Source organism: Amblyomma maculatum, chromosome 3 (genome assembly GCF_055883805.1).
Source record: "Amblyomma maculatum isolate TAMU_Amacu chromosome 3, ASM5588380v1, whole genome shotgun sequence".
NCBI classification, from domain to species: Eukaryota; Metazoa; Arthropoda; class Arachnida; order Ixodida; family Ixodidae; genus Amblyomma; species Amblyomma maculatum.
Window position 1 is genome coordinate 175,211,728 of NC_139346.1, and position 26,136 is coordinate 175,237,863.

Consider the following 26,136-nt stretch of genomic DNA (forward strand, 5'->3'; position numbering starts at 1 on the left):
TATATAGCTAGTGGACCGCAAACTAATCCAAATCAGGCGTGCATGCTGCAGAACCAGTCGTGGCAGGCACCTAAAACTGTTGATATGGCTGATATCCTCTTTACTTTTCTCTTTTTCCATTTGAGCGCTTGATTGGCGTAATATGCAGCTCAGTATTACCCACGGTAAGTCGCCTGGATCATCCATCAATCCACATTCAATCACACTTCCGGGGCGGCCTTCCATTGAAGCTACCGCTTGTAGTAGCTTACACCTCGGTACACCTTCTTTAATAGGAGAGAAATCCAGCACCTTTTGTCTGATGTTCAAGGCCGATAGCGACCCATTCGTTCTTTTTTTTTTTTTTTTCTCGGATGCCTCTATCTTGAGTTACGTATGTTATCAGGCTATCTGAACGAACGTCCTTGCTAATGACCACGTGGATCTTAACTCGGGACCATCTGACCCCACCTGCACACAGCAAGACATCTGTTCCTACTGGCTCACGATCGCAATGGCTGTCGCGTTCTGCACAAGCGTCCCGTGACCGACTCGTGTCGTTAAGTCGTATCGAGGACCCACGTGCCCACTGTACTCAGCCGGGAGCTGCGATGGCGGGGAACGGCAGCAACGCTTCACTTTCCCGCTACAATTCAACCCGCAACAGAATCGGAGCCCAGATCTGCTCCACCCTCGCGCTCAACACGTGAAAGGAAAAGAAGACGACACGTCCAGCGCAATGACCTCAAACCAGACACCGCGATGACCCAACACGGGCATTCCCCGTCTTCTGTCGTTTCTGTTCTCTCTCTCTCTCTCTGTGTGTGTCTAGCTTTCTCTTTCTTTTCCCCCAAAAGTTCTCGTTTCATCTTCAGCAATGCGGTCGAAAGCAAAGCGCCGTTTCTGTGAAATGATTACGCTTTCGCTCGGTCGAACTCCACCAAGAAGAAAGAGACGGAACGGTTTGGTTAGCGGGTCGCGATGTAGGAAGCTGCATGTGGTCCTCTTAACCCGTTCGCCAATACGCCCGGGTATATCTCCCCGCGACAGCATTGCCTTTGGCTCCTGAGACAAGGTTTTCGCCAATGTGCGACAGGGTGAACGAGAAGACGAGCTACGCCTTTCTTCTTACTTTCACTTCAGCTCACACAGCAAAGAACAAAAACCGCCTTTCCAAACACACAGAGAATGAGTATACACGTAGTGTGGATGTATGGGCAGTCTTTGCGCAGGCGTTTAAACTGAATTAAAACGGTGTTTCCTAACGCCAGCGTGTATATGCACACACCGCTTCGAGTTCCGCGTCACGGTGGTGCGCCAACGCCGCTAGCGCCGCGGCTTTGTTTGCCCGGGCGTCTGTGGAGGTGGTGGCGGCTACGGCGGGAGCGTCGGAGTCTCTTCCAAGCGACAAGCGAAACCCTCGCGCATTTACGCAAACACTATAGCGAGACGACGAGCGCAACGCGCGTTGCGCCAACAGCTGGTGGTCGTGTCGCCGCCGCCGCCTCTTTTATTACGCGGCACTGGCCGCCTTGCGTAGACAGCGGAAAGATGAAATGAGGGAAGAAAGAAGCTGACTCGCAAGAACAAGCGTATACGTACAGAGGGCAAATTGCTTGCCTGTAAAAACGCCTGAACTACGTGCTCTCTGACTGCGAGGACAGCGTCTAACTACGAATAGCCTCCATGTGAGCATGCGCGCCTGCAGTGACAAGATTGCTGACATCTAGCTTGTCAATTGAGAACAGGTTCAACCCGTTCAACCCATCCTCAGACACAAGTCAAAGTGTTTTATTTAGACAAAGCAGTTACAGCTGTCAAGGGGACAGAGCAGAAGGAACATAAATGCTTCATGTGAAACGGTTTTGCATTATTCTCAACCACGAGCGAGTAACTCGAATATTTTTCACGGGGATAATAGTGTCCTGCCGGTAAAAGATACCCACAGATTCCTCGCTTACAAGTGATACAAGCTCCTGCTTGGAACACACGTATACACATAAAAGAACTATCGCCATGTACCCCGCGTATATCATGTACACCTTTCACCGGCCCCACGTTGAGCGCGCTGACAAGCCGCGGCGGGAAGGCCGGTGAGAATACAAGACATCTGACAGCGGTGACGGCAGTATACTGGTGGCAGTGGATGTGGCGGCACCCGGAGACTGTTTTTCAAGGGCGGCCCCGGTCGAAGAATGAGCGAGAGTGGCGAAAGAAAGTAAAACGACCGACACTGCTAGCGAAGCGGCGGCTGCCACTACGGAAAGCAAGAAAAAGACGAACTGCACCTCCGACTCATACCGACATCCTCCACCAACGAAAAGGATAGGGCAACAGCGGGAGGTCGGCAAGGAGGCAGCGTCCCGCCATCTCAAAGTACGCTGAACCCCGAGTTCTCCTGCGCTCGGTGTGAAATGCCTTCTTTGTTATACTTTGGGTTTTCTTTTGTCCGGATGTTTCTCCTCTCTCTGACAGGTAGCTTTCTAAAGTGAGCACCCTTGGGAGCCTTCAGAAGCTCATTATAAAGAAAGAAAGAAAAAAAAGGCAATTAAAAGGGCGGTTCGTGCGTTTTTCTTTTTCTTTTCTTTTTTCTTTGACGTCTACAGAACAGAAGTGTCTGCACCGAGGGAAGGGAAAACTTCACGGCACGATTTTACGGATATGGACACGTGACAGGGAAGATGAGGTGCTTACACGCTCTATGAATGTACGGCTTGGCGGTGCGTGTAGGATCAATGGCTCGCAGCGTTGCGAGGCGAGCCGTTTTGCACATGAGCGTGTTAAATGGACTTGCAAAAGCGTTATCTGCAGACTGCGCTCTTTATATCGCACAGCTTTCCTCTGAGAAGAATATACCCGCCGCAGATCATTTTCGCCGGCGACGATGTAACTTGTTTCCAGAACATTTATTTCTTGCAGCCTGTTGCTAAAATTTCATTTTAATTAAAACCTAAGGAGAATTATCTGAACAACTTACAAATAACAAAGATATCATAAGCCGCAGAAAAATCGACACTGAACGATTATTTTTATACGAGCAGCGCTGCAACGATGTTCATTGATATATCCTGCATATTTGTGAGTTCGCGACTCTCGACCAGTAAAGAATACAGAGAGAGAGAGAGAGAGAGAAACAGCACCACAGACTGGTCGCGTTTAGATTGTAACGGATTCGCCTACTGAATAAGAATATGGCGAAAATCTAGACAATCCCTGTACGTGAGTTAGTGCGTCCTTCAAGCACTTATAGTCCTTTGCAACGAGGGCCTCCTAGGCGTCACCATATTGCTCGCTGGGCTGTTGTGTGCGCCTGACGTCAACACGGTGGAGGCGGCAGCAGAACCGGTTTGCAACAGTCTAGAGAGGAGGCGTTTCAACAACCTCCTCGCCCGATGCAAAGGTCTATAGCTCTGGTCCGATGGAGCGACTAATCTGCGAGAAGAAACAGATCGTGTTTGGTTTCCCTTATAGGTTTTAAAGTGCCAAACCTACCGAGGTTATAAAGGACACCGTATTGGAGGGCTCAAGAAATTTCAACCACCTGGAATGTTTTCACTGGCTACTGACATCGTAGTAACACACGGGCGCCTTGGTTTTCGCCTCCATCGAAAAACGGCCGCCATGGCCGGTATCGATCACGCGTCCTTGAGAAGAGCAGTCGAACGCATAACCACTGAGCCACTGCAGTCGGGCGAAATAACTAACCGATAACCTAATCGTATAATCAAAAGTATCCATCGGCGCACGGAGAAAAGGCGGGAAGAGAACAGCGAAAGAACGAATGAGTCGATTCTTTCGTCCTGTAACGAAAGCGACAGTGAGAACTATAGCCACGCTCCAAAGTTGACGGCAAAGCAGAACAAGAGTGCGAGAGGAAGCACGACGGTAAACCTAAAGGTCGTACAGAGCAGACAGTTCACACGAGAGACGCGCCAGGATGGATGCGGCACCGGGATTCGTGAGCTTCGGGTCAGGGGTCAACTCGCAAATGCGCGAAGGAAAAGGCGGACACAGCCAGGAAGACGCAGCGGGATGTGAACGGACGCGGGAAGGGGCGAGAAAGAAGGCTGGGCCCTGGGTGGGCGCACACGGTTTGAGCAGCCGTACCCAGGTAGAGAGGTACGTGGGCGGAGACTGCTCTCGCCTTTCCACGAAGTATTTTTCCACCCCACATCGGAACCCCTAAAAAGAAAAAAAGAAAAAAAGAGAGCGCGGAATCAGGCTAGTTCGGGTTTGACTTTCCCTCGTTCGAATGCGGTTGCCGCGTGCATCTGGGGTGCCCAGCAAAACATATTGTCGATTCTTGCTTCTGGCTGGCGGAAGATCTTATACGATCCCGCGGCCGGGTCATCGGAACATGCATCGTATTGGGGATCGGATCAAGCGACGTTCGAGTACCGTTTTTGCTTGTTTGCTAGCACTTAACATTTGCAGGCAGTCAACCTCGCAGCCAAATACAATGAAGCGTAAAGCGTAAAATAAATAAACAAAAGCCACGAGGAAAAGGAGGCAGCGCGGAGCATCCACATTGCTCATGACACTGTAAACGTTGCTGGCATCAATATTTTAGAAACCAAGTATATTTAAAATCATTTTGTAGTCGCGTGCTCAAATCGCCGCAATATGCGTCAGAAACGGCATTCGACTGAAAATCTTCCCTCCCCCCTCCCCCGCTTAGAAAATGCGATGTCGTGGCCCCGTTATGTGGAAAGATGCCTTCGCGAAACCATCCGTGACCTCGTGCCGGGCAGCCTCTTCATTCTCCGGTTCCGAGCGCCGATCGCCCGCGAGACGACGTCTGAAATGCATATAAAATTGGCTCGAGAGGGTGGAGAGGAGCGGTTTTCGAAGCACCTATATAGTTGAACTGCACGCAAGCCGAAGAGGAAGGAACGAGAGGGGAGCCGTGGGGGCGACCCTGACCGACTGGACTGTCGAAGAATCTTCCCTGCCTGCCTGCCCGTCGTGCGGTCGGTTGATTCCCTTGGGCAAGGCAACATCCTCGGCTGCAGCCGGGTATTGTTCCTCGAAAACAATGCCCCTGTTGGCACTGAGATGCGGCTCCAAAAATGAATGGCAAGAAAGCAGAAAAAGAAAGCACTAAAAGGCAAGTGGTGATCACGTAAACAAGGGGGCACATGTATACGTGGGCGGAGCGATGGTCGTATCACGCTCAAATTGCTGGCTTCAAACTTGTCATTCCATGCTTCCTTCCCCGTATGCGCAGTGTGCAGGACGCACGAGCAATCTAGTCGCGAATGCGTTTTCCCCGTGAAAAGAAAGGAATGTCGGGGACACCGATGGTTCCATAGTTGGCTTGTTGGTTTACGTCGTTTCCTTATTTGATTTCAGGGCCCATGGATGGCATGGACAGAGGGGAGCCGCAGGTACACAAACGATAAAGCTAATTTCGCAAACCACAGCCACCAACACAAACAGGTCCGCTCCATCATGCAGCTCCTGGCTTCACCATTCGAACAACTAGCCTTGATCAAACGTTTAGGCTAGCATGTGCTGTTGATCCCGAGAAACCCGTTAAAGAAAGTTTTCTTTTCTTTGTTAACTTTTCATAAATATCCAGTTCTCCAAATCACTAAGCCGTAAGCATAAGAGAAGCAAGAAATCATACATGGCCCGATCATTCTTCGAAAGTCGCCGGACGTGGCCGACAGGCTGGCCTCGATGCCGAGAAAGTGACGGGCGCCGTTGTACGGCGCTCTCCGTCGGAGGCTTGCCTTGCGGGGGGTGAAAGGTCGGAGCGTGCGTGGCCCCTCGACGCCTCAGTGCAAGGCAACGCACAGTGACGGCCCGAGCATAGACGCGCAGTGCAACGAGTGGACGAGGATTTGCTTTGTTTTCTGCCTGCCTCATTCCGCACTTCACGATCGCGCCTTGCGTATACGCCTGTTTCTCGGCTATGGAGCCGAAGCTACAAACTTGTGCCTCTTCTAGTGGTTGCAAGTTGTGATTTCTTTGAACTTATTAGACGATACTGCAGACCTGTGATTACGGTCCGAAGAGGATTATGTTAACGCCGTTGAATCTAAGCTGGGTACATATGCTTTTAACTACACCTGTCAATGCTCCTATATAGATAGTATTCTCAAGAAAAGAAAGCAACAGCCGCGCCCCCAAGTGGCAGAGAGCCGGATGTGGTGTGCTATGGAGTGATCGAGACATTTGTTGATGTCTTCGATTCGATGCCACTGATAGATAGAAATACCAGCACCCTCACCACCCCCGACACCAACACACTTCGAGCTTATTTGCTCACTTGACGCCGGACACCATGCACTGCACTTAATATACCTGTCGTGAGTCGTGACTGAACATTGCCTCCGTCAAACTTCGCTACAAAGACAGTAGCTTAATGTGCACCCTTTCTGACGTCACCATGCATTTCTTCCCTTACTTGCGACTCTTAGTTGTCGGCTCGCTGTGCGTATGTACGGCGGTCCTGCGGGAATCATTCAGTAAGCGTATACATGACCACAGCAAGCTGAGCCAGGGAAACGTACCTCTCGCAACGTATATCCTGTCATACCCGAGCTAAGCCACTGCCATTTGTTTTGAAACGAAAGCATCACTATACCACATCTTTTCGAGCCGTTCGAGCCGTCAGCGTCACCTTTCGATTCCTGGACGAACTGCCTCACGCTGTCACTCACCCAGGAGCGTCATGCAGCCCCGCTCGCGTCAATCTGCTGCTGGCTCCTGGCACTTAGTCACATAATTTACCCGTATAGTCCCCATTAGGCAGGGAACACATTGTGGCATTCGCCAATTACGGAACAGCACCCACTAGCCTAGCGAGGCGTTCTTTTTGACATCGGCTGGCCCCGTAGTAACGCACCAGTGTATACGGTTGGGGGGACCCACAACAACCCAATTTTCCGCCACCAGCGACCACGGCTGCAGCAGCGCCTAAAGAGGTTCATTGTTGGCTGCGGCGGCGGCCTTGCTAATGGGAGCGCCGCTCAGTCGTCCGTGAACTGATTCCTTTGAGGCACGCAGAGGCGTCCGCCGTCGCCGCCAGGTATGCCTCGTGAACGCTGGGCCGCCGCTGGCACTACGTGCGCTGCCCAATGTGCGTCAGGTACGTCGGCTGCTGACGGAGGTAAAGCCGTCCTCCGCGCGATTGTTGTTCCTAGTCTTCGGAGCGCGGCGGCGACTCTCGCTCGGCCTCGCGCGCACTTGATTTGAATATGAACTGTCGCGGCCGTGAAGGAAGGTGCGCACGCTATTCTGAAGGGATGCGCGCCTTTTGAGAAGTGCCTGCGCTGTTGATGACGGGGGGGAAAAAAAGAAGAAAAAAGAAAGAAAGTAGGAATGGTCGAAAAGAAGAAAGTGCATAACAACCTCGCTCGGCTTTCTTCGAAGATTAGCATATGTTTCTTGGAAAGTCGCTATTTTTGACTCGCTGTAGGTTTAGCTTTTGCATGTTTTAACCTGATGCGGCGAATTTTGGGAGGGCTAAAAACTCCCATATGCCGCAGTTAGGAATAACGTTGTCTCGACCGGCTTTCCGATGAAACAGATTACCTTACATTGTTACATTTATAGTTATTATATCTTTTTTCTCTCAACCAGCGCTGCTTGTTGAAACAACGTTATTCTGGAACGACGGGCTCTCCTTGCCATATATTTTGCGTCTTCAGTCGAATTTGTGGCGGCCACTTTTCCCATGGAGGCGAAAAGCGAAAAAGCGAGGCTCCCATGTACTGTGCGATGTCATTGCACGTTAAAGAATTCCACGTGGTCGAAATCACCCGGGGCCCTTCACTACGGCGTCCATGTCGAGTTAGTTAAGCCGCTGCTGCTCAGATATATTTTACATCAAACTGTCTATAATCTTTCCTCGCTTTCAGTGTTGTTTTATTCCACAATTCTCATGCAAATAAATGCGATGACGTCACGGTTTACGCGACTTCTACCATCGGGATGGCTTAAACGCTTCGTTAACAACAAAACGCGGCAGGGTTTCGTAGACTTCCGGGCACAGAGCGTATACTAATTACTTCCACCTGCGCTCTCCAACAGCGTGCAGGTTTTGCGCAGACCATCAACGCGATACCAGCGACGCGTGGATGTTGTCATTATCCACGCTACTATAGACATACAGACTCCTCTTTCGGTTAGAAGCACCGTTATAATAAAAAAAGATGTCATAATCAGGCATAATAATTTGTTTTTAATATAATATGCTCGGCGTCACCAAACCACGCGGTCAGACGCCAATGAGCAAACTATTTCTATTTTTCACTCCCAGAATCCCGAATACCTGGCCACGCCCCGTTTTTCGTAACACCTCTCATTATAAATACCGACACGATGCTGTTCGACCACGGCGCTCCAAAACAGCAGCGCCGATGACGGCGTACGATAATCTGCAGAGATTAATCAAAGATGGGGACAAAGTGTCGTTATACATCTCCTGTTAATCGGCGCTGACGATACCGCTACAGCTGCAGGCGCATGTAAATTTCAGGTGGACTTGTCGTAGTCAGCCGTTTTCCACGAGAGGATCGTGGTCACTCTTGCGTTGTTGGCCATCCTGTAGCCACTCAAACGGATAGATCCGAAGGAGCGCGGACCGCCTTTCGAGGAGGAAATAGGCAGGGATTAAAATCTGTGCCATGCGAAGAACGCTCTCCCCCTGACCACGTACGGGGGTCGGCACGCCGTATAGCCTCCGGACGCTCCCACGCCAGCTGAACCGCTGCGCTCATGCCGCAGCGATTGCGGCGGACATGTATAACGAGGCCAATCCTTCGGCGAGGAGCCTCCACTGTTTGCTTGTACACCGCACATAACCGGCAAGCGCCGTTCGCCGCGTTTCGTTACGCCTGTTTGGGTTCGATCGTCGTCACAGCAGTGACTGTTCAAGGAGAGCTTGCGCTCCTCGTCGGGTCTGACTGACTAACCGACGACACTCGGCCAAGGGCTGCTTCCACACTGAAGGCCACGAAGGGTCGGCCGGCCTGATGAACGCATATGGGACGCCGATACTCTCCATGGCCAAAAAGAGTTAGTACGGCACTGAGTGGTGGGAGCTATAGACCTGACATCAGCCAACCAAGCTCGGACATCAGGTTTTCTTTTTTTTTTTTTTTTTTTCTTGACGAGTAGTCATAACGAGTGACCTTAGATCGGTGGCCAGCGGCTTCCATAGGCTCTGCCCATAGCGTGGCTCTCCCCGCGGAGAAGGTTAGTTTGTCGAACACGTGCACGGTTTTGATTACAGCTACAGTTCTTGGTTAACAAACGTAATTGCTTAGCTATTGGCTTTAACAGCTTTCTTTACCTGACAACTAGTTTAGCCTAGCCAGTGCCTTTTCCCATCAAGTAACTCTACCTAACCAGTTTCTTCGCCCTAGTTGGACTCAGCATTGGCTATGCATTTTGCCACCAGTTTTCTTACAGCGCTGCATCACTGCGGCAACAGTCTGTCCGTTAGGAACAACTGGGCTTAGGTGTGTCGCCCTGAACGGAATTTTATTTTGAGCGATGAAACTAAAGAAGATAAAAAAGAAAGGAAATGCAGGCAGTAATCGCTGGTGCCGAGATTTGTTTATTTAGCTGCTGCGAAATAGTCAAAACTCGCTTATATTATTTCGGTATTTCGGGAAACTGGTTATGTCTGAAGAAACACTGTAAATTCAGGACGATTCCGTATAAGGAAAAAGGGTAGCCCATTTCCGCACCAACCATGGGCGAGAATTTGCCTATTCCAGTGTAAACTGACGTTATTCTCGACGATTTCTGTAATCATTTGGAAAGGTGCCGCAATTTATGAGAACCGTATCTACGTGACGTCATGCGTATACGGCCCACATGCGGCTGCCAAGCTCGGTGGCAAGGAACGAGTTTCGCTCTGGAATGCCGCCGTGCGCTGCTTACGGCATTAACTTATCGAGGAAAATCCACTCCCTTCTATACTACCAACGAACGCGCAACCAGCACCAAAAAAAAGTCTCCTCCGAAATAGCGGCCTATGACCTGGCACTAAAACTTTCTTCGCAACATGAGCCCGCGGCCATACCGGGCGCAGTTTGTAAGCAGAGAAGCATCCCTAAATGAAAAAATAAATAAATAAATAATAATAATAATAAATTAGTAATACCAAAAACATCTCTGCAGAGATCTAATCGAGCACACATAGAACCAAAGGAGCTGCAGCCGCTGTAGCGAGCCCAAAGAAGTATCCGCTTGAGATAAGCGGCCGAGCTGCAACGAAGCCTGCAGGGAAACGCGGAGTAACTGGATAGAAAGAAAAATGAAGAAAAAAAAAAAAAAGTGGCGTCCTCGCGTTGCGCTAAGAAAGAGTCACTGAAAATAGAAAAAAAAAACGGCAACGAAGTGATCCAAATTATTAGAGACATAAAATAAGACAGGAGAAAGTAGCGCGGAATTAAAAGTTGCAACAAAGAACGAGACCACCGAACGACCAGCCAGTCGACCGCTCGCGAGAAAGAAAGCAGGAATATGAAAGTGTTCGCCTGCGCCTATTGGGTGCTGGTCGTACGCCGAGTCGGCTGGCTCCTGCGTGCGATCGCAGAAAGTGGAGCGAAGACGAAGAAGGGAAAGTCGTGTGGCCCGCGGTTGTTTGTGTCGCCCTCGACGACGCGGAATCGTCCAGATTGGTGTCGCGCGCTTTTGGTGTACTACCAACGCTGCGGAGGGCCTGCGCTTCTAATTCGAGGTGGCGCGGCCCGTCTTTTCCGCCGCACCTCGTCACGTATAGGTCCGAGCCCGCAACAGCCGATACGGTAACACAAGCACGCGCTGCGTCTTCAACCTCATGTTCAGAAGTAGAGCACACCTTTGAGCGCTACAGATGAGGTTCTTCCCACCCTCGAATAATGGTGGTTCTCTATAAGAACCCCACCGAGAAGAGTGTTTATTGTATTGTATAGTTCCTGGATTCTCTCTTCAGATTCGCGTTATATCGTATCAGTTGTCGCGCCGGGGTGGCGCAGTGGTTACGGCGCTCGACTATTGTTCCCAAGGACGCGGGATCGAATCCCGGCCTCGGCGGCAGCTTTTCGATGGAGGCGAAAAGCAAGGTGCCCGTGTGCTGTGCGATGTCAGTGCACGTTAAAGAACCCCAGGTGGTCGAAATTTTCGGAGTCCTCCACTACGGCGTCTCTCATAGCCAGAGTCGCTTTGGGACGTTAAACTCCACAAACCAACCAACCGATACCGTATTAGTTAAAGTGCTTTCCTGTTGTCATGCCGTAAGCGGACAAGATCGTGCCTAACCGCAGTGTAACGCAAAATACACTCAACAAATGGACACTATTGCAAAGTGAATCGAAGTTCTGACTGTCGAACTATGAAACGTCAGCACACCTCAGAGCCGGGGCATTTTCGAAACGTCTCCTAAACCATGCGTTGAAAAAAGAACAACAGCTCATACATTATAGGCGTTCCCGTTATCTGTCAGATTTTACGTAATTACGATGCGCGCGCGAACAGTGTGCGAGCAATGCATTCACCCCCCCCCCCCCCCCCCCCACACACACACACACACAAACGACGAACGAAGGACCTGCCGAAAACCCGCGCGACGCTTTTGAGTCGCCGGCGTGCGCGGACCCCTGAACGGCGAACATAATTGGGGCCGCCACGGAAGGTGATCTTGATGTTAATCACAGCGCGCGAGATTCGCTGCATACAACGAGGAGGTTTGGCCGGAACCGCCGCGTATTAAGATAACAGGGCGCAGCAGCGGCAGTGGCGTCGATGCGTGCAGAGTGGCAAGAGCACGACTCCGTACTCCATAGCCACCGTGTTGGACAGGTACTATGCGACGCCCGGTGGCAATTAAAGGAACGACCAAGCCCGCGGAGCCGATGATGGGAACAGAATTAATTGACGCTAAATAATCCGTCAAAGCCAGGCGCCGCTCCATCATGCAAGATTCGTTAATGCAAATACAAGTCTTGCAACGGCGCGAGGCTGTCCCTTCTTGCTAGCGCATATATAGCTGAAGTAGATGCATCTTTGTGTGCTGTGCTTGCGGTCATATATTCCCGCGAAAGACAGAGAAATGAGGAATTGTAGTAAGGCATGCGGAATTCTATCCAGAAGGCCCATTTTCGCTCATCGTATATCACCCGATACGTCGAGAAATTTTGCCATTCTTTCTTTCAAGCTGCGCAGAAAAGGGGTTTTGTTCTTCCTCGCAGCTGAAGAAAACATAAAAAAAAAAACGTAATATCGTCTTCCGCACACAACCTGTCTCTGGTGATTATTTGGTGAAGAATTGTTTGGTCAGATGCATGCTAATCACCGGAGGTCAATGACCTTTCTTTTCGCCATTTTATTCGACCGAGAATAAATCAACGAACTGTGTTTTTTTTTTTTTTATGGTAGTGAAGTTGTCACGCAACTGGTAAGCTGCAGCGAACGTCACTAACCCCCTTGCTTAACCCAAATGTTTAAACGGAATTACATGAACAGCTGGAATATAATTGCTATGCCGTCATTGAATGTTAACAATCTACTGAAATTAAACCACGAGTAAAATGCTTAAATACTTAAGCGCTAAGTTTTTAGGGTAATTCTATGTCATTCCATTGTCTTCGGCTCAAGATTTTGTCTGAAGGAATCATCAATATGCCCACTGGTTTGAATTGCTTATCCGTTAGTTCTGAAGTGTCTCTAAACCAATGAGCACACAACTCGTCGGACCTCTGAACATCTAAATCTTGCGACGTGCACAGCATACACACAAAGGTTGTTGACCCCTCTATGCAAATTTTCTGACTCGACGGCTAACGGGAAGGGTATGCTATCACTGTCGTCCTGCTCATAGCGACGACAGGGACCCCGGTCGTAAAGCAGGCAGAGCATATTTGAAGCCGGGAGCCAGTACGCGAAGACCTGACATGCTCGCTGCGGGCGTATGCCCAGTGACGTGTCACCACGGAAGTGCGCCACCCACACAGTCATAACACTGCATCCCGCTCGGAAATACACCCGCACAAAGTGAAGACGTAGCTATACGTAATCGAATGCACAGGCAATAAACATAGCGCCACAACAAAGCACGTGCAGTGCAGCCGTTGTGTGTGTATATATATATATATATATATATATATATATATATATATATACATCCTCACGATGCAATTTATAAATAAATAAACTATCTATGGAGTCACAACAGGAATGTCTATGTGGCATGCAAATGCATAGCTGCAGTCCCTGCGGTGTCACCTGCAATACGTTGTAGACGAAGAGAAAGAAAAGCGTTTGAAGAAAAGTACACACGTGTACTTTGACAACCACAGAGAAGAATCAATGACAAGTACTTAGCACCGGCAGAACGCCGCTATCAAAGAAGCAAACCGGGCATCATAGAGCACCGCAAAAGCTAAAGAGCTATGATGACCGCCCGCCGAACGACAAGACAAGGATGGGAATGAAGTGACAGCAGCAGCAAAAGCAGGCACGATGTCCCTGTCCAAAGGGGGCTGCTTAATCGATGCATAGATGGCGAGCCGCAGGGTTCCCATGTCGACGAAAGCGATAGCTGATAGACGTGACAGGTAACAATGATCTGGGACCCGCATAAATAGTCGGCGCCCGCGTTGGCAGTTGAGTCCCAAAGGACGCATGCGCACACGGCGACGGCGGAGGAGAAGGAAGAGATAAGGCGTCGAAAAGAATCGGAGGGCAGAAAGAAAGAAGAGGAAGAGGCACGATTGCGAGTCCCTTCTCTCAGTTTTTTTTTTTCTTTGCGTACTTTTCGATGCTTGACAACATTCGAACAAGGTGACAGACATGCCGGCGCCGAAAGTGGACGTAGGCAGCAGCATGATTCGATTTCTTGTCGCGGCGCTAAGCGCGCGCGAGCAAAGACAAAGCGGTATGCGGCCAATAACAACAATCTCCTCGAACACATCACCCGTACCACGGAATGAAAGGAGAAAAAGAAAAGAGTTTGCGGACAAATAGAAGGAAGGCGAAATGACAGCAGGTGGCGATGGAGTTCGAGACACGCTGAGTAGTAGAAGGGAGGGAGAGGAATGAAAGAAGCGGCTGAGGAAAAAAACAACAACAACATAACTATCAAAGACGAAAGGAATAGAAAGCAAGTGGATGTCATCCCTCCGGCCTTCACTTACTCCCTTACTACTTCCCCTCTGCAATTCCACTGCAGTCGCCGTCGTCTTCTTGTTCTTCGCTATGCTCGGGGAGCACTTCATACTCTGCTACCTTTCGTGACTGCGTTTTTCTCCGCGTTCTTTCTTTCTGTCTCACCGTGCTGTTTCCACCTAGCTTTCCGGTACGAGCGGAGGCCATCATCATCACTCGCGTCTCCTTTCCTCTCTCTCTCTCTCACTACCTCTGGTTTTTGCGAGAAGACGTCGACATTCGCGCTCGCTGTTGCTTGCCTCTGCTGCCGGCGTCGTTGCCGGTTGCGTGCACTCTCCAAGAAGGAAAAGGAAGCCTCTAGGAGAAGAAGCCCCCACCAGCTCGTCTTCCGCGGGATCCTCATCGTTGTTGTCGCCGTCCCTTTCATCCGCGTTCTCCCCTCCCATATGCTGTTCTAGCGTGAGCGGGGGAGAGGGAGGTGAGAGAGCGAGAATTTGAACTTCGTGCCTGGCTCACGATCCCTGTCAGGCCCGATCACGACTCGTTGCCTTGGGATCTTTCATTTCATCTCAGACCTTCCCCTTGCCCAGGAGTCCGAGAAAAAAACGTACGGCCGAGTTTACTGCGCTCTCGCCGCTGCAGATACGCGATGTCACTCGTTGTGTGTCCTACAGTATATATGCGTACACAGTACGAAGCGCAGTACTATAAACAAAGCAAAAAGAAAAAAAAAGAACGCACCGTCGCCTGGCCGAGTTGAGCCAAGGCTGGCACACTCTCACCCTGTCCGTCTGTCTCTCTGTGAGAGAGAGAATACAAAAAGCCGCGCGCGGGCCGACGTCGCCGTTCGTGCTCGGCGCGCGCGTGCTTGTATGAGAACGTGTCTTTGTCCTCCGCCACTAACGCGTAAATAGCGCGTCAAGAACCGCTCCTCCTGCGTGAGCGCTGGACCACTGTCAGGTCACTGGCCAGAGAAGGAAGGACAGCGTCGAGATTCCGCAGGAACAAAACAATGGGAAAACTAGGCGACTTTAAGCTTCACGCAGAGAGGAAGTGACAGGAATATGTCTACAACCGTTGTCACGTGAAATGCCCAGACACTCCGTACTTTTACAGAAGAGTCAAGGTTGTCCCTCATGCTCAGTTGCTGAAGCGAAACCCATGGCCAGATGGTGTAGTCGTGCGATTTGATGGTGTCTTAGGGCAAACCATAGGTGCTCGGAGAAACTCATTCTGCCATTGGTCGCATGATGATCGTTTGACATAACGACGTCACAGTTTTGTCGGTCACTAATAAAACGATGCATTTTCCATCATGTGGGTATCCCTATTAAAATAAAAAAGTATAAAGGAAAATGTGTGCGCTTGAAACTCTGCCATTGGTCGCATGATGGTCTTTTGACGCAGTGACGTCACAGTTTTCTCGATCATTTATAAAACGATGCATTTACCCAGCATGCAGGTGTCGCTATAAAATAAAAAAAGAAAGTATAATGGAAAATTTGTGCACTTGAAGCCTTGTGGCCATTTTCTGCCAACATTTTACATAGGTATAAACGTGCAATACTGCGAGGTAGAGTGCGCCGTAACCATTATGTATGCGTTACGCGACAGATCGAGGAGAAGTGGTATTGTATTGAACGATCATTTTCCAGTTCTTCGTAGCTATAACCGCGTCATCGAGAAGCGTCTTATGTTCCCGTGTCGTCCTTGTCTCTATGTGCGCAGTGCCATTTTATCACTATAAGAATAACTGCATTCACTGCTGGAGAACGGCCTGGCATTTGCCACTTTGCCGCCATCCTGCGTTGAATAGCACATGTTCACTAAGTACTGTCCTTATTATGCAGAACACCATGCGTTGGACGCATACATGGTGAGTACGTACATACATGCATGGTGAATACATGGTGAATACATGGTGAATACATGGTGAATACATGGTGAATACATGGTGAATAACGAATCCTCTCTGGGCTATGGGTACCTATTCAGACCTTGCGCTTGTCAGTCGGCAATCGTAATATTACTTTTGTTCAGGCACTGTCCGCGGTAGTGCAACATCTCTTCGACAAACTGAGCCACGCCGAACATACAATATACCGTTTGTTCCGGTCATGTATAACAGTCCGCGTCTTGGGCATCAAAATATATCTGACTAACCCTTTGTAGGGGTGTAGTTCAAGTTTCCCACGGCGCGAGCTGCCTCAAGGGAAACAAAAGGACGTCCGTTAAGTACCAGAAAGGATCTCAAATGAGAGGTACGCGGAAGCTATTCTAAGGTATCCACGCGTGCGCACACTCTCGCGGCCGCGCGCCTCGACAGCCCTATGTATATACGTGCTGGGCCGACTGCGTGGAAATTAATAACAGGCGACCGAATCCCGTTTCGCGAGCACCGTTTACAAAAGCGCGTTCACGGTGCCGAAGCTACGGGACCCCCGCCGCGCTGAAACAAAAGCCCGCGGAGTGAGTGGCGAGCAGGGCCACGGAGAGTAACAAGACAAAGAAAAAGAGAGAAAAAGAAAGAAAAGCACTGAGCCCCACCAAGCGCTTGGGCAAAGCAGCAACCGCCGCCGCCGCCGAAGAGCCGAGGACGCACAACGAACTGGAATCGCAACCTGCCTGCCGGAAGTGCTCCAAGAAACAAATGGACATACGCAGGGATCTCTCTCCTTCACAAGCTTCCCCCCCCCCCCTTTTTTTTTTCCTTCTCAGTGTTACCTTTCTCTCTCCCTTTTTCAGTGAAGCTTGTTGCCTTCGGCACGCGTATTTGTTGCTTGTTTGTTTGTTTGTTTGCAATGACCACTATTTTGTTTATGTTTTTTTTTTTTTTTCCTGCTCTTGTCCAGTCCCATCTTGGCTCGGCTCCCGGGGACCATGGCGCGTGGCCCTTCGGTACCCAGGTCCCAAGCACGAAGATGGCGTGCCGAACTGCTCAAAGGAGAGAAAGGAGAAAGGGAAGAAGGGGTGCCGAGGAGCCCGCCAATCATTCTGCCGAGACAACAACCACTATAGCGCATAACAAATGATCACCTGTAACGGCGTAGGGCGGATAGAGAGAGAGAGAGAAAAGACACCACGAAGCTGTACAGCAGCGTACTCTCACATGCTCGCCGCGAAGGCCACTTCGCACGAAAGTCTCGGGGCGGTCTTCCGAAACCGGGGGAAGAAAAGTAATGGGGAATGGCGGGGAGGAGGAGAAGGGGGGGGGGGGAGGGGGAGTACGTATACCGCCCAACGCAACGCGCGGAAAAGGGTGCACGGACACCAAAAGCGAGCGCGGCTTCGGGCCATGCAGAGCACGGGTCTTTCTTCCTCCTCCTGTAGTTTGCCTTTTTTGTGTGTGTGGCTGGAGGGATGACGATTGGAGAGGTATGATCACTGTTCTAGCGCTTCGCACGCCGCGACGACACCCGAGGAATCTGTGGATGGGCTTCCAGGCAACGGAGAGCCTTCCACGAAAGCAAAAAAAAAAAATCTAGAGAAAGAAATTGGAAGGTTTGAAACGGTCTCCTTTCAGCGAGAGGACTAGGAGAGAAGACGACATAGACAAGCAAAAGTTTGTGCCGATGCTACTGGAAGAGGTTGAGAGAAAGACCCGGAAATGATGACGCGAGATGCACGGCGCCCTGAAAAGAAAATGCTGTCTTAAATTATTGCTACAAAATCGACGAAAGAAGAGGAACGCGTCAGTTCCTTGGTATAGGTTATCGGCATGATTCATATTCTATAACAACATCTCATCATGCGAAAAAGACCGTGTTACCTCTTTGTTCGCATATGATGCACTAATCACGATACTAATTGCATTATTTTAACCAGTACCTTTAACTAGTAGCACGCTTTAGCTGTTTTCAGCTAATACAAACATTCAGGCGCCAGATGTATACACTAGAAAAACCCAAAAAGACGCAACAAAAAAAAAAAGGGGGGGGGGGGGGGAGGTAACAGGAGTCGAGAGGAATCCGTATTCGGAATGTGCATCGTTCTAAACGTTTCTCGATCCATTCGGCTTCCTTTCTCGTTCAACTCGTTTCAAAAGTCATTAGGGCTGAAACAGCAAAGATTAAACGGACTGATGAACCGGCACGGCTACACGAGATCATTGTCCAAAGGTGAAGTTCGATCGCTAAAACAATTTCTAAGGACGACTGGAGCGAAACGAAGGGCGCACTGCCGGTTTTCGCGCGCTTAGCATTTTTATTTCCCTTTTTCTTTCGCCGCTCGACTCCAGCAAAGCGGCCCAAGAACAACCGCACCCTACGCCTCTGCCCGAACCTTTCGCTCTTTTCTATACTTTGCTGTCACTGCGTAGCCGTTCCTCCAGCACCCCTCCTCTTCAGCGCCGCGTTCCATCCCAAACCAGAAAGCGCACACAGAAACTCGCGCCCACTGAAGAAGGAACAGCGCGGGCCAAAACGGAACGAGCCAGTTTCTTCCCCTGCTCTCGCTCCGTGTCCGCCCAGTACCAAGTTCAAGCGCGTGCATTCCTGCCCGCAGAAGAGTGCGCCGTGGACAAGTTAAAGTGAAAGCGAACCTACAACAAAAAGCAGAAAAGCTCGGCAAAATTCATAACCTCCAAAGGCACAACCTCAAGGTAAAATGTACATACGGAGAAAAACGGCGCGGAGAAAGCGTACATAGAAGCCGTGTAGAGACAGATGACGGGAAAGGAGTCCGGAAAAGGGAAGAAGAAAACGAGACAGACGGAGGAGAGGGACACAGTATATACAACGGTCGGCCGATAGAAGGAAACGCCGGAATGCTGCCACCAAGATCAAACATAATCGGCCCCGAGGGGTCCGCTTCCACGCTGACCGGCCCAGAAGAAGGGGAGGAGTGCGCGCGCGAGTCGAGCGGCTAACGACTTGACCGCGCTCGCGGGCGCTGCGCAGTAGTGAAATGTGTTCGCACACGCGGCGGCGACGCAATGCTCGCCACGAATTTAACGCAGCACTGTCCTCCAGCTTATATGCGGCAGCTAAACTCTGTTTCGCTGCGGAAATGTGCTTGGGGGAGCCGCGGTTGGTTTCCTCCACTCTGTACGATGTCATTACTACACAAGCATCTTCCGGTTGCATCGCGTCACATGTTTGACTTCCCCCTCTCCTTCCCCACCCGCTATTTGTTTCCATGTGAGTGTAAGTGCCTTCTCCCATTTATAATGCGTCAAGACATGATGCACAACTTCATGCAACTCTTTCGAGCTGCCGACGTGTTATGTCCATATATGCGCATGGTTGACACAGATGATGCATCTTGTGATTGGGAATGTAGCTAAGAGTGCAACACATGACTGAAGTGGGCTATGCCTGTGCTACAAGCAGATGCACGTTTTCTTGATCGCCAATTACATAGACAGTTCCGAAAGGTGTGGGCGGATTCCCATTTTTGCAAAGACAGTGGTGAGCACACACACACACACACACACACACACACACACACACACACACACACACACACACACACACACACACACACACACACACACACACACACACACACACACACACACACACACACACACACACACACACACACACACACACACACACACACACACACACACACGCGCGCACACACACACACACACACACACACACACACACACACACACACACACACACACACACACACACACACACACACACACACACACACACACACACACACACACACACACACACACACACACACACACACACACACACACACACACACACACACACACAAATATCGAAGTTATGAACGAGAACTGTTTGTTTCCTAACTGTTTTCGATACCTGCTTCTGTGTTTTGAGAACATGTACTAATTAATTGGACAAACAAAAGAATACGGACCAAGCTTCGGCGGTCAAAGTCTTCCTACGCATCATCTAGCGAAAAGTAGCGGATGCTTAAATGATTTTTTGATGCACATGCAAGTAATATTTACTTTTGTCCTTCTACAAAAAGACAGCGTACATTTATATGCGAACGCTGTGCGATCGAAGACCTTCAACACGGAAGCGTTGTCGATATTCTGTCCGCCACTGCACTTAATAAAAGAAAGGAAGACTGCTGCCCCTCCCCCTTTCCTATTGATGACCACAATAAATGTAACGCGGCGAGGTGGCGATGAAGTGCTGCAGTTTCAACGGCCTCCTTTGCACTCTCTGTTTAACCGAGAAATTCTTCCATGGACCCTCTTTGTTATTTTTCCTTACATCAACCACGCCGGCTATTTCCCTTCAACAAACGGAAAGCACAGCAAAGAAGAGCCGACGGCGGCACCCGGAGCTCTTCGGGGTTCCTGGCTTCCCGCCTTTTGTGCTCTCACTCTATGGGTGCCCCACCCCCCACCGAGGAGGAGGCGAAGCCGCGGAACTGGCCGACCGCCTGCCCGCCTCCTGCGCAGTCCGGCCACAGGAGATGGAAAAAGGGCGGAAAGCAAAAGATAAGACCTAAAGCAACTACTCTGCGCTGAGTTAAAGCTCGCCACCCGCACGCGTGAATTATGATGCTCGTAGCACGTTGGCGGCAGCCCTACCTGGCGGTGGCAGAGACAGCTAGGAGCGGCGGCGCATACAAGAGGCGGAACGCAGTGGGGGGAATAGGTGCTGATAACTGCACAAGGAGAGCGCGTGCCCACGTTAATGTTTCTTTTTATTTTTGTCGTCCGGTATATGTGGCTCTGACCCGAGGGCTACCGTACAGAAGTTGCATCGCAGTGAGACTATAAAAGTTAAAGAAAAAGAAAGCGAGAAATCCACTAAACATCCCTCACCTCCTCACTTCGCACCCTCCATCCCTCTTCCCCTCTCGCCTCTATACGGTATAGCAGCGGGCAAGCAAGAATTCCAGAAATTCGTGCTTGGCGAAAGCCCCCGTTCGGCCTCGGTCTGAAGACGACCGGCCACATCAGGGTCAGGTGGCGGAACCTAGGCGTGCTTTGGAGGGTGGAGGGGCTAGGACGAAACTATGGATGCACCACCGCGGAGAAACGGTGATGTGAGTGTATGCCGTAATGCTTCCCATGCAAATTAAATCACTACCTCATTACCTGAAACATTGCAACACCCATTAAGGCAATCTTATAATTAGCCTTCTTCGGGAACCTTTTAACGCACGGCACTTTTGCATACCGCATCCCACGACACTCCAAAGAGCGACGCCTACATCTAGCGGGAATGAACGAGCCACACACGCGGCGAATTCGCGCGCGGATCGCAAGGGATTCGTCAAGCAGGATGTTAGTGTCTCAAGCACGCGCACCTTGCGTTTCGTATAAGCTCCAGTCATCCGAATAGAGGCCAGAGCGCGGGACGTCGGAACGCCGAGACAAAAACAAGGGCAAAGAAACAAAGCGTTTCACGCTACGTATGAATAATATAAATAAAAAACACGGTATTTACGACGAACGATGACGCCGCTAGCCACGTACTACGCGTGTCCACTTACGAAACACCGTGTTACCCGCGTATGCGCACGTGGACACGAAGCCCAAATGTAGGGCGAATGCCCAGGGCGGTTCATTCACGCTCGCAAGAGCGGTTGCGAACGAAGCCCCATCCGCAGAGAGCAGTAGCTGAGGCACACGGGGATAATCTAGCACGAAGTTCGACCGGAAGGACAACAGTAAGTCTTGCTGCTACAGACTTTTAGCTCAGACATATCTACCTTTATCTACGAGTCAGACATATCTACCTTTATCTACGAGTCTTCCATGTCCGCATCACCCAGAACGAATCGGCGCTGCACGGAGTTAACGTACAGGGACATCGACGAGTTAGTTAGCAGTTGCTATAGCGGGGCGGATACATTCAATAGATATCACCAGTTTTAGTAGACAGGGTAAGCATCCTATTAATTGCTGTGGCACCGCAAGCTCTCCCTCTGGACAGGTAGCAAGCGCGCGATGTGGCTAGGGAACTTTCTGGCAGTGCTTCGGGGGACAAAAGTCTGCGGAACGTGCGTCTGGCGAATTTCGATTAGAAGCGTGATGTGAACAACTGCCTTATTTCACTCGCACACATGAGAGAGGTCAAGTTTAACTTTCACATCAACAAGTGCAGTCCGAAATGCACGGTGCACAGCGCCCGTTTCCCGAAGCGGCCTGACCGGAAGGATGGGGTCTTGAAAGCACACACAGACACGTGCACACACAAAGCCAAAGACGGCTTTTTGGCCTCGACGCGTGAACTCTGCGCAAGGCCTACGGGGCTTCGGCGGCGAAGTCAACTAACGGGAACGGGGCGCCCTGCTCGCCCATTGTCTTCTCGGCGGAACAAAGAGAAAGCGGGAGCCCGCGGTCGACTAGCTGGCCAACCGGCCTCGCTCCCTCCACACCACGGGACGCGCCAAGAGCCGGTGCATATTGAGCGCACCGGCAACAGCGCCTCACGTGGCTGAGACGCCGGAGCCGACCGGCGTGTAGAGGCGGAGAAAACTCCCCTCGTTCGATGCCGCCGACGTGGAGGAAACGAGGACAGCAGTCGGAAGGAAGGCGATCTGCCAACAGCTGTTCGCCGTGTGCGTGCGCCTGGCCGTGCCGCCGGCATGAGGCGTAAATTTGGAGGCGCTATCGAGACGGATTAGCGTTTTTTCGAACGTTCAAAGTGACGCAGCGTTTTAGACAAAAACGAAAAAAAAAAATACAAAAAACTGCTTTGAGCAACTGATGACGGGGTTCCCATAAAAATTTATTTGTCCTGCAATTGTAACAATGTGAATAAATTAATTAAATGAACGCAATAAACTGATTGATAAAAAGACTTAGTCATGTAAAAGCGTAAAACATAAAGTTAGTATAATAATAATTAGGATAATAATCTTCTTTGGAGTTACAGCGACCCGCCCTGCAAGGGCTATTTAGGTGATGAGCCTTCGTGTAATTCAGACGATATACAAAAGTGTGTCCAGAAAGTCCTGCGTGTACGAGAATTCGACGCTACCCCATTATACAGCATAGACACGGATATCAGTTAACACTAATTCAGCACAAGTACTCCAAAATGAGAATCTGCGTGCACGTATCTACGTGTTCTATCGTAATAACTCAGTAGCTACTAACGTTTCCTTGCTGTAGGTAAGGCGAAGCAGTAGCAGAGGCCTACCTACGTATTGCAGTATACATGTCGTTATATCGTCACATGCCCCTATTACGAATAAATTTAGACGATGTTTGCTAAGCCATACGCTTCAAATGTGCGCAAACATAATCGAATAGCCAATGCTTGCTGCGAGCTCAATCAATGCATGGACGTTTGCTGACCCGCGAGCTAACAGATGCGAGTAGATATGAACTTGTATATGTATACGATTCGTCCGCGAGGAGCGGTGAAAGCGCGGATTTGACATGTCCGTAGTGCAAGGCAACCTCGGCGCCAACGCACTGAGTGATGCAACGTGTGCACTCCACTCCTTCTAACATATATTCTGGCCGCGTACCAGTCCGCTACATACGCGGGATCGCAATTCACGCTCTCCGCCCACGCAGTTAACGTCTCAAACGCACGTTCTGGGCGAAGTAACCGCCAATAAACGCTGCTTGCATATTCAGATATGCGTGTACGTAACCCAGTGCTATACCCACCCCCTATGGTCTCTAGGCCGTACCACAGCCTTTTCCTCAACAGCCGGTAATTATGTCGAAGGAAGATAACAAAAACAAAAACAAAAAACTATTCCACGAATGCGTGTTAGGTTAGAAGCTTGTCATGAGAAATAATTATGGCCTCAAACTACGCCGGACTTATGAAAAAATATATTATAACAGTTGACAGCACGTGTTTGGTTTTGTGGCGGTATTTGCAACGCAGTTGACGATCAATGACACGAAATCTAGATACTAACAGCGGGTTCTTAAAAATCATATGACTGAAAACTACTTGTTATGAACCTCCACATGCATCACGGCAGTCACATCCAACAGCACGCGTACAGGATCTTTCGAGAGCCTGATGCGAGCGAGCTCCGAACGACCGTTCCTCAGGGAATACAAAGTAGGCTGTCCAGCAACATGTCTCCGAAAGACCGCGGGATTTCGTCGGCCGTGCTTTGCTGCGCCTGACGCCGACGCATTTCATTAATACACCGGTAGTGTAGAGATGTTCATCGCGAGTCAGGGGCGTATTCCGGTCGGAGACGAAAGAAACCTGGCTGGCAGCGACAAGAAAGAGTACAAGAACTTGCAAAATTACTTCGGCTATTACAACAAGCCGGCTTAGCAAGATACCGCGGAGCCATGAGCAGCGATTAGGATATATTCAAAGAGCAAACGTCCACCATTTAAGTTACAACTTTTTTTTTTCTTGTTCCTGAGGCTTGAGACGTCTCGATCGAAGCCAAAAACCTGCACGAACGTGAGGAGTTTCTCTGATGAAAAAGAAAAACGTATTGAGAGTGCAGCCAGCATGTCCATCTGGTCATAAGCGGCACGCGAACGCCACATCGAAAACGGGCGAACGGTGCGACCTTTACGAGGATCGAATCTAAATATGGTCACAGCAAGCGATACGCGCCTGCAACTACGTCACAGTATACGTCGGCGAGCCATCTGGTAATTCAAAGATTGTCTAAGCGGGTTTTGAAGAATTTCCGTCCTTGACAAGACTGTCAACTTAGTCTAGGGACGCGGTCAAGAACATTCCTTTAAAATAAAAAGAAAACAACTCTGTCTACATATCCGCAACTGGTGGACATGGCGATCAGAAATCAGCAGGAATGAGGCGCTCATTTTCCTGAACAGAGTTCCTCACACAGGCGAAACTTTTGCCATTAATTTTCTACAACCTCAACACGGTAACAGTGTAGCTGCCAACTACAACGCGGAAAGTAACCCCGTTCAGAAAGAGATACGTTTTAAACATTCTTTTCCCCGACATAACGTCAACCCCCGAGCTCAACTCAGCATGAGGGTCTTTTCGGAGCACCTAACTGGACGTGTGTGACAGAATACGGTAAGAAACATCGCACACCAAACAACGCACTCTGAGGGAAAGAGAACGGTTACTCACCTAGCCGAGGCCCCGGCAGGAGCCGACGTCCGTCGAAGACGACGAGAAAGCGCGGTCACGTCGAAAACGCGAGCACAACCCCGATGGTGTCGCCGGTGTAGGTGGTCGTTGACGATGAAGGCTTTGAAAAATCCGGGAGGCGCAGTAGCCCTCCTCCTACTTCCCCCGCGAGAGTCCGCGCCGGCGCGAACCCTCAGCAGGAAGGGAAGGGGTTTCGGGCGACCGTAAAAGAGAAAAAAACGCGAACCCGCAGCAACCACCAAAGCGTCGTCGTCACAACCCTGGGCCCGTCGTCGCAGAGTCCACAGTTCGCGCGCACAGATCAAGAAACGAGGCACCGCTGGTCGGCGACGTCAAAGCTAACGCGGCGGCGAGCGTTGCCGGTGGTGAGATGATAATCCGCCGTTGGCGGCACGAGAAGAGACAAGCGGCAGTGTTGGTCGTCGAACGGTCCGCCAGCGGGCAGCCAATCCACGCGGCGCCGGGTTGCGCGCACCGGTCCAGGAAGAAGGAGTGACCGGTGGTCTCAACAGCGTTTCAGCAGCTGTGGCGGCCGCGTCGTGGGACGAGGAGGTGGCCTGCATGCCATGGCTGCGGCTGGCAGCACACCGACTGTTTGTGGAGCGACTCCTTCGGCGGACTCCTTGGCCCCGCCGACGCTGGTGGTGGGAGCGAGCAGACCGCTTTCCCTGCTGCGGGAGAGGAGATGAGAGTGTGGGGGTGAAACCGGTTCCCCAGCGTGCGCGTGACGTAACGGCGGCGGCGGCGGGGGCACAGAGGGGGAGGTGAGCTACGCACCGGCATGTGTACTGTGCACGTAAGGTACGCATCGGCGCCCTCGCTCTCTCCTTCACCCGTGCTGCCCGCCGCCGACCACCTTGCGGAGGTTTTGGAGCAAGCGGTCCGCATCCGTGGCCGAGCACGTGCCGCACTTGGATAAAGGGAGCCCGCTCAAATGGATCTGTGCAGCTTGCACCGACGTCTACCTCTGGCAAAGCAGCGATGCATGATGGTGTACCCGTACGAAAGGCTGGAGTCAGCAGTCCAACTA

At 50.6% G+C, this 26,136-nt stretch overlaps 1 protein-coding gene across 1 annotated transcript in view; it reads right to left on the reverse strand.

Annotated features, from left to right (window-relative positions):
- The window catches only part of LOC146197018 (uncharacterized), a 330,602-nt gene extending 304,881 nt beyond the window's left edge, over window positions 1-25,721 (reverse strand). The window contains exon 1 of the mRNA XM_084598725.1: window positions 25,086-25,721. The gene's annotated coding sequence lies outside the window, so the exon portion shown is untranslated. The remainder of the gene's footprint in view (window positions 1-25,085) is intronic.
- Between the last annotated feature and the right edge of the window lie 415 nt (window positions 25,722-26,136).